The sequence below is a fragment of the Petromyzon marinus genome, unplaced genomic scaffold (assembly GCF_048934315.1).
Source record: "Petromyzon marinus isolate PM22_M1 ecotype Great Lakes invasive population unplaced genomic scaffold, UKy_Petmar_22M1.pri1.0 PM_G_Scaffold_1, whole genome shotgun sequence".
Lineage (NCBI taxonomy): Eukaryota > Metazoa > Chordata > Hyperoartia > Petromyzontiformes > Petromyzontidae > Petromyzon > Petromyzon marinus.
Window position 1 is genome coordinate 3,331,192 of NW_027422650.1, and position 9,470 is coordinate 3,340,661.

Sequence of the window (9,470 nt, forward strand, 5' to 3'; positions counted from 1 at the left end):
TCTAAGTTGCTGAAATAAACCTATTTAATAAGCCTAAGTTGCTAAAATAAGCCTATTTAATTAGGCTATTTAATAAGTTTATTTAATAAGCCTATTTAATAAGCCTATTTAATAAGCCTATTTAATAAGCCTATTTATTGAGCCTATTTAATAAGCCGATTTAATAAGTCTATTTAATAAGCCTATTTAATAAGCCGATTTATTGAGCCTATTTAATAAGTCTATTTAATAAGCCTATTTAATAAGCCTATTTATTGAGCCTATTTAATAAGCCTATTTATTGAGCCTATTTAATGAGCCTATTTATTGAGCCTATTTAATAAGCCTATTTATTGAGCCTATTTAATAAGCCTATTTATTGAGCCTATTTAATAAGCCTATTTAATAAGCCTATTTATTGAGCCTATTTAATGAGTCTATTTAATAAGCCTATTTAATAAACCTATTTATTGAGCCTATTTAATAAGTCTATTTAATAAGCCTATTTAACAAGTATTTAATGAGCCTCTTTAATAAGCCTATTTATTGAGCCTATTTAATAAGCCTATTTATTGAGCCTATTTAATGAGGCTATTTATTGAGCCTATTTAATAAGCCTATTTATTGAGCCTATTTAATAAGCCTATTTATTGAGCCTATTTAATAAGCCTATTTAATAAGCCTATTTATTGAGCCTATTTAATAAGTCTATTTAATAAGCCTATTTAATAAGCCTATTTAATAAGTCTATTTAATAAGCCTATTTAATAAGTATTTAATGAGCCTATTTAATAAGCCTATTTATTGAGCCTATTTAATAAGCCTATTTATTGAGCCTATTTAATGAGCCTATTTATTGAGCCTATTTAATAAGCCTATTTAATAAGCCTATTTAATAAGCCTATTTATTGAGCCTATTTAATAAGCCTATTTAATAAGCCTATTTATTGAGCCTATTTAATAAGTCTATTTAATAAGCCTATTTAATAAGCCTATTTAATAAGTATTTAATGAGCCTATTTAATAAGTCTATTTAATAAGCCTATTTAGTAGGCCTATTTAATAAGTCTAAGTGGCTGAAATAAGCCTATTTAATAAGCCTATTTAATAGGCCTATTTAATACGTCTAAGTTGCTGAAATAAGCCTATTTAATAAGCCTAAGTTGCTGAATAAGCCTATTTAATAAGCCTAAGTTGCTGAATAAACCTATTTAAAAAGTCTATTTAATTAGCCTAAGTTGCTGAAATAAGACTATTTAATAAGCCTAAGTTTCTGAATTAAGTCTATTTAAAAAGGTATATTGAATAAGTCTAAGTTGCTGAAATAAACTTATTTAAAAATGCTATTTAATAAGCCTAAGTTGCTGAAATAAACCTGTTTAATAAGGCTATTTAATAAGCATAAGTTGCTGAAATAAGCTTATTTAATAAGCCTAAGTTGCTGAAATAAGCCTATTTAATAAGGCTCTTTAATAAGTCTAAGTTGCTGAAAAAACCTATTTAATAAGCTTAAGTTGCTAAAATAAGCCTATTTCATGAGGCTATTTAATAAGTCTATTTAATATGTCTATTTAATAAGGCTATTTAATAAGTCTATTTAATAAGTCTATTTAATAAGTCTATTTAATAAGCCTATTTAATAAGACTATTTAATAAGCCTATTTAATAAGCCTATTTATTGAGCCTATTTAATAAGCCTATTTATTGAGCCTATTTAATAAGCATATTTATTGAGCCTATTTAATAAGCCTATTTATTGAGCCTATTTAATAAGCCGATTTAATAAGTCTATTTAATAAGCCTATTTAATAAGCCTATTTATTGAGCCTATTTAATAAGTCTATTTAATAAGCCTATTTAATAAGCTTATTTATTGAGCCTATTTAATAAGTCTATTTAATAAGCCTATTTAATAAGCCTATTTAATAAGTATTTAATGAGCCTATTTAATAAGTCTATTCAATACGCCTATTTAATAGGCCTTTTTTTAATAAATCTAAGTTGCTGAAATAAGCCTATTTAATAAGCCTATTTAATAGGCCTATTTAATAAGTCTAAGTTGCTGAAATAAGGCTATTTAATAAGCCTAAGTTTCTGAATGAGCCTATTTAATAAGCCTAAGTTGCTGAAATAAGCCTATTTAATGAGCCTAAGTTGCTGAAATAAGCCTATTTAATAAGGCTATTTAATGAGCCTAAGTTGCTGAAATAAGCCTATTTAATAAGCCTAAGTTTCTGAACTAAGCCTATTTAATAAGCCTATTTAATAAGTCTAAGTTGCTGAAATAAACCTATTTAAAATGCTATTTAATAAGCCTAAGTTGCTGAAATAAACCTGTTTAATAAGGCTATTTAATAAGCATAAGTTGCTGAAATAAGCTTATTTAATAAGCCTAAGTTGCCGAAATAAGCCTATTTAATAAAGCTATTTAATAAGTCTAAGTTGCTGAAATAAACCTATTAAATAAGCCTAAGTTGCTAAAATAAGCCTATTTAATTAGGCTATTTAATAAGTCTATTTAATAAGCCTATTTAATAAGCCTATTTAATAAGCCTATTTAATAAGCCTATTTAAGAAGCCTATTTAATACGCCTATTTAATAAACATATTTAATAAGTATTTAATGAGCCTATTTAATAAGTCTATTTAATACGCCTTTTTAATAAGCCTATTTAATAAGTCTATTTAATAAGCCTATTTAATAAGTCTATTTAATAAGTCTATTTAATAAGCCTATTTAATAAGTATTTAATGAGCCTATTTAATAAGCCTATTTATTGAGCCTATTTAATAAGCCTATTTATTGAGCCTATTTAATAAGCCTATTTATTGAGCCTATTTAATAAGCCTATTTATTGAGCCTATTTAATAAGCCTATTTAATAAGTCTATTTAATAAGCATATTTAATAAGCCTATTTAATAAGCCTATTTATTGAGCCTATTTAATAAGCCTATTTAATAAGCCTATTTATTGAGCCTATTTAATAAGTCTATTTAATAAGCCTATTTAATAAGCCTATTTAATAAGTATTTAATGAGCCTATTTAATAAGTCTATTTAATAAGCCTATTTAATAGGCCTATTTAATAAGTCTAAGTTGCTGAAATAAGCCTATTTAATAAGCCTATTTAATAGGCCTATTTAATAAGTCTAAGTTGCTGAAATAAGCCTATTTAATAAGCCTAAGTTGCTGAATAAGGCTATTTAATAAGCCTAAGTTGCTGAATAAACCTATTTAATAAGTCTAAGTTGCTGAAATAAACCTATATAATAAGCTTAAGTTGCTAAAATAAGCCTATTTCATGAGGCTTTTAATAAGTCTATTTAATAAGTCTATTTAATAAGTCTATTTAATAAGTCTATTTAATAAGCCTATTTAATAAGACTATTTAATAAGTCTATTTAATAAGCCTATTTAATAAGTCTAATAAGTCTATTTAATAAGCCTATTTAATAAGCCTATTTATTGAGCCTATTTAATAAGCCTATTTATTGAGCCTATTTAATAAGCATATTTATTGAGCCTATTTAATAAGCCTATTTATTGAGCCTATTTAATAAGCCGATTTAATAAGTCTATTTAATAAGCCTATTTAATAAGCCGATTTATTGAGCCTTTTTAATAAGTCTATTTAATAAGCCTATTTAATAAGCCTATTTATTGAGCCTATTTAATAAGTCTATTTAATAAGCCTATTTAATAAGCCTATTTAATAAGTATTTAATGAGCCTATTTAATAAGTCTATTCAATACGCCTATTTAATAGGCCTTTTTTAATAAATCTAAGTTGCTGAAATAAGCCTATTTAATAAGCCTATTTAATAGGCCTATTTAATAAGTCTAAGTTTTTGAAATAAGCCTATTTAATAAGCCTAAGTTTCTGAATGAGCCTATTTAATAAGCCTAAGTTGCTGAAATAAGCCTAATTAATGAGCCTAAGTTGCTGAATAAGGCTATTTAATAAGCCTAAGTTGCTGAAATCAGGCTATTTAATAAGTTTAAGTTGCTGAAATAAGCCTGTTTAATAAGTCTAAGTTGCTGAAATAAACCTATTTAAAATGCTATTTAATAAGCCTAAGTTGCTGAAATAAACCTGTTTAATAAGGCTATTTAATAAGCATAAGTTGCTGAAATAAGCTTATTTAATAAGCCTAAGTTGCTGAAATAAGCCTATTTAATAAGGCTATTTAATAAGTCTAAGTTGCTGAAATAAACCTATTAAATAAGCCTAAGTTGCTAAAATAAGCCTATTTAATTAGGCTAATTAATAAGTCTATTTAATAAGCCTATTTAATAAGCCTATTTAATAAGCCTATTTAATAAGCCTATTTAATACGCCTATTTAATAAACATATTTAATAAGTATTTAATGAGCCTATTTAATAAGTCTATTTAATAAGCCTTTTTAATAAGCCTATTTAATAAGTCTATTTAATAAGCCTATTTAATAAGTCTATTTAATAAGTCTATTTAATAAGCCTATTTAATAAGTATTTAATGAGCCTATTTAATAAGCCTATTTATTGAGCCTATTTAATAAGCCTATTTATTGAGCCTATTTAATAAGCCTATTTATTGAGCCTATTTAATAAGCCTATTTATTGAGCCTATTTAATAAGCCTATTTAATAAGTCTATTTAATAAGCCTATTTAATAAGCCTATTTAATAAGCCTATTTATTGAGCCTATTTAATAAGCCTATTTAATAAGCCTATTTATTGAGCCTATTTAATAAGTCTATTTAATAAGCCTATTTAATAAGCCTATTTAATAAGTCTATTTAATAAGCCTATTTAATAAGTATTTAATGAGCCTATTTAATAAGCCTATTTATTGAGCCTATTTAATAAGCCTATTTATTGAGCCTATTTAATGAGCCTATTTATTGAGCCTATTTAATAAGCCTATTTAATAAGCCTATTTAATAAGCCTATTTATTGAGCCTATTTAATAAGCCTATTTAATAAGCCTATTTATTGAGCCTATTTAATAAGTCTATTTAATAAGCCTATTTAATAAGCCTATTTAATAAGTATTTAATGAGCCTATTTAATAAGTCTATTTAATAAGCCTATTTAGTAGGCCTATTTAATAAGTCTAAGTTGCTGAATAAACCTATTTAATAAGTCTAAGTTGCTGAAATAAGCCTATTTAATAAGGCTATTTAATAAGCCTAAGTTGCTGAAATAAGCCTATTTAATAAGGCTATTTAATGAGCCTAAGTTGCTGAAATAAGACTATTTAATAAGCCTAAGTTTCTGAACTAAGCCTATTTAAAAAGGTATATTTAATAAGTCTAAGTTGCTGAAATAAACCTATTTAAAAATGCTATTTAATAAGCCTAAGTTGCTGAAATAAACCTGTTTAATAAGGCTATTTAATAAGCATAAGTTGCTGAAATAAGCTTATTTAATAAGCCTAAGTTGCTGAAATAAGCCTATTTAATAAGGCTCTTTAATAAGTCTAAGTTGCTGAAATAAACCTATTTAATAAGCTTAAGTTGCTAAAATAAGCCTATTTCATGAGGCTATTTAATAAGTCTATTTAATAAGTCTATTTAATAAGTCTATTTAATAAGTCTATTTAATAAGTCTATTTAATAAGTCTATTTAATAAGCCTATTTAATAAGACTATTTAATAAGCCTATTTAATAAGCCTATTTATTGAGCCTATTTAATAAGCCTATTTATTGAGCCTATTTAATAAGCATATTTATTGAGCCTATTTAATAAGCATATTTATTGAGCCTATTTAATGAGCCTATTTATTGAGCCTATTTAATAAGCCGATTTAATAAGTCTATTTAATAAGCCTATTTAATAAGCCTATTTAATAAGCCTATTTATTGAGCCTATTTAATAAGCCTATTTAATAAGCCGATTTATTGAGCCTATTTAATATGTCTATTTAATAAGCCTATTTAATAAGCCTATTTAATAAGTATTTAATGAGCATATTTAATAAGTCTATTTAATAAGCCTATTTAATAGGCCTATTTAATAAGTCTAAGTTGCTGAAATAAGCCTATTTAATAAGCCTATTTAATAGGCCTATTTAATAAGTCTAAGTTGCTGAAATAAGCCTATCTAATAAGTCTAAGTTGCTGAAATAAACCTATTAAATAAGTCTAAGTTGCTAAAATAAGCCTATTTAATTAGGCTATTTAATAAGTCTATTTAATAAGCCTATTTAATAAGCCTATTTAATACGCCTATTTAATACGCCTATTTAATAAACATATTTAATAAGTATTTAATGAGCCTATTTAATAAGTCTATTTAATAAGCCTTTTTAATAAGCCTATTTGATAAGCTTATTTAATAAGCCTATTTAATAAGCCTATTTAATACACCTATTTAATAAACATATTTAATAAGTATTTAATGAGCCTATTTAATAAGTCTATTTAATAAGCCTTTTTAATAAGCCTATTTAATAAGTCTATTTAATAAGCCTTTTTAATAAGCCTATTTAATAAGTCTATTTAATAAGCCTATTTAATAAGCCTATTTAGTAAGTATTTAATGAGCCTATTTAATAAGCCTATTTATTGAGCCTATTTAATAAGCCTATTTATTGAGCCTATTTAATAAGGCTATTTATTGAGCCTATTTAATAAGCCTATTTATTGAGCCTATTTAATAAGCCTATTTAATGTCTATTTAATAAGCCTATTTAATAAGCCTATTTAATAAGCCTATTTATTGAGCCTATTTAATAAGCCTATTTAATAAGTATTTAATGAGCCTATTTAATAAGTCTATTTAATAAGCCTATTTAATAGGCCTATTTAATAAGTCTAAGTTGCTGAAATAAGCCTATTTAATACGCCTATTTAATAGGTATATTTAATAAGTCTAAGTTGCAGAAATAAGCCTATTTAATAAGCCTAAGTTGCTGAATAAGGCTATTTAATAAGCCTAAGTTGCTGAATAAACCTATTTAATAAGTCTAAGTTGCTGAAATAAGCCTATTTAATAAGGCTATTTAATAAGCCTAAGTTGCTGAAATAAGCCTATTTAATAAGGCTATTTAATGAGCCTAAGTTGCTGAAATAAGACTATTTAATAAGCCTAAGTTTCTGAACTAAGCCTATTTAAAAATGTATATTTAATAAGTCTAAGTTGCTGAAATAAACCTATTTAAAAATGCTATTTAATAAGCCTAAGTTGCTGAAATAAACCTGTTTAATAAGGCTATTTAATAAGCATAAGTTGCTGAAATAAGCTTATTTAATAAGCCTAAGTTGCTGAAATAAGCCTATTTAATAAGGCTCTTTAATAAGTCTAAGTTGCTGAAATAAACCTATTTAATAAGCCTAAGTTGCTAAAATAAGCCTATTTCATGAGGCTATTTAATAAGTCTATTTAATAAGTCTATTTAATAAGTCTATTTAATAAGACTATTTAATAAGTCTATTTAATAAGACTATTTAATAAGTCTATTTAATAAGCCTATTTAATAAGCCTATTTAATAAGTATTTAATGAGCCTATTTAATAAGCCTATTTATTGAGCCTATTTAATAAGCCTATTTATTGAGCCTATTTAATAAGCATATTTATTGAGCCTATTTAATGAGCCTATTTATTGAGCCTATTTAATAAGCCGATTTAATAAGTCTATTTAATAAGCCTATTTAATAAGCCGATTTATTGAGCCTATTTAATAAGTCTATTTAATAAGCCTATTTAATAAGCCTATTTATTGAGCCTATTTAATAAGTCTATTTAATAAGCCTATTTAATAAGCCTATTTAATAAGTATTTAATGAGCATATTTAATAAGTCTATTTAATAAGCCTATTTAATAGGCCTATTTAATAAGTCTAAGTTGCTGAAATAAGCCTATCTAATAAGTCTAAGTTGCTGAAATAAACCTATTAAATAAGTCTAAGTTGCTAAAATAAGCCTATTTAATTAGGCTATTTAATAAGTCTATTTAATAAGCCTATTTAATAAGCCTATTTAATAAGCCTATTTAATAAGCCTATTTAATACGCCTATTTAATAAACATATTTAATAAGCCGATTTAATAAGTCTATTTAATAAGCCTATTTAATAAGCCGATTTATTGAGCCTATTTAATAAGTCTATTTAATAAGCCTATTTAATAAGCCTATTTATTGAGCCTATTTAATAAGCCTATTTATTGAGCCTATTTAATAAGCATATTTATTGAGCCTATTTAATAAGCCTATTTATTGAGCCTATTTAATAAGCCGATTTAATAAGTCTATTTAATAAGCCTATTTAATAAGCCGATTTATTGAGCCTATTTAATAAGTCTATTTAATAAGCCTATTTAATAAGCCTATTTATTGAGCCTATTTAATAAGTCTATTTAATAAGCCTATTTAATAAGCCTATTTAATAAGTATTTAATGAGCCTATTTAATAAGTCTATTCAATACGCCTATTTAATAGGCCTTTTTTAATAAATCTAAGTTGCTGAAATAAGCCTATTTAATAAGCCTATTTAATAGGCCTATTTAATAAGTCTAAGTTTTTGAAATAAGCCTATTTAATAAGCCTAAGTTTCTGAATGAGCCTATTTAATAAGCCTAAGTTGCTGAAATAAGCCTATTTAATGAGCCTAAGTTGCTGAATAAGGCTATTTAATAAGCCTAAGTTGCTGAAATAGGGCTATTTAATAAGTTTAAGTTGCTGAAATAAGCCTGTTTAATAAGCCTAAGTTGCTGAAATAAGCCGATTTAATAAGGCTATTTAATGAGCCTAAGTTTCTGAACTAAGCCTATTTAATAAGCCTATTTAATAAGTCTAAGTTGCTGAAATAAACCTATTTAAAATGCTATTTAATAAGCCTAAGTTGCTGAAATAAACCTGTTTAATAAGGCTATTTAATAAGCATAAGTTGCTGAAATAAGCTTATTTAATAAGCCTAAGTTGCTGAAATAAGCCTATTTAATAAGGCTGTTTAATAAGTCTAAGTTGCTGAAATAAACCTATTAAATAAGCCTAAGTTGCTAAAATAAGCCTATTTAATTAGGCTATTTAATAAGTCTATTTAATAAGCCTATTTAATAAGCCTATTTAATAAGCCTATTTAATAAGCCTATTTAATACGCCTATTTAATAAACATATTTAATAAGTATTTAATGAGCCTATTTAATAAGTCTATTTAATAAGCCTTTTTAATAAGCCTATTTAATAAGTCTATTTAATAAGCCTATTTAATAAGTCTATTTAATAAGTCTATTTAATAAGCCTATTTAATAAGCCTATTTAATAAGCCTATTTATTGAGCCTATTTAATAAGTCTATTTAATAAGCCTATTTAATAAGCCTATTTAATAAGTATTTAATGAGCCTATTTAATAAGTCTATTCAATACGCTTATTTAATAGGCCTTTTTTAATAAATCTAAGTTGCTGAAATAAGCCTATTTAATAAGCCTATTTAATAGGCCTATTTAATAAGTCTAAGTTTTTGAAATAAGCCTATTTAATAAGCCTAAGTTTCTGAAT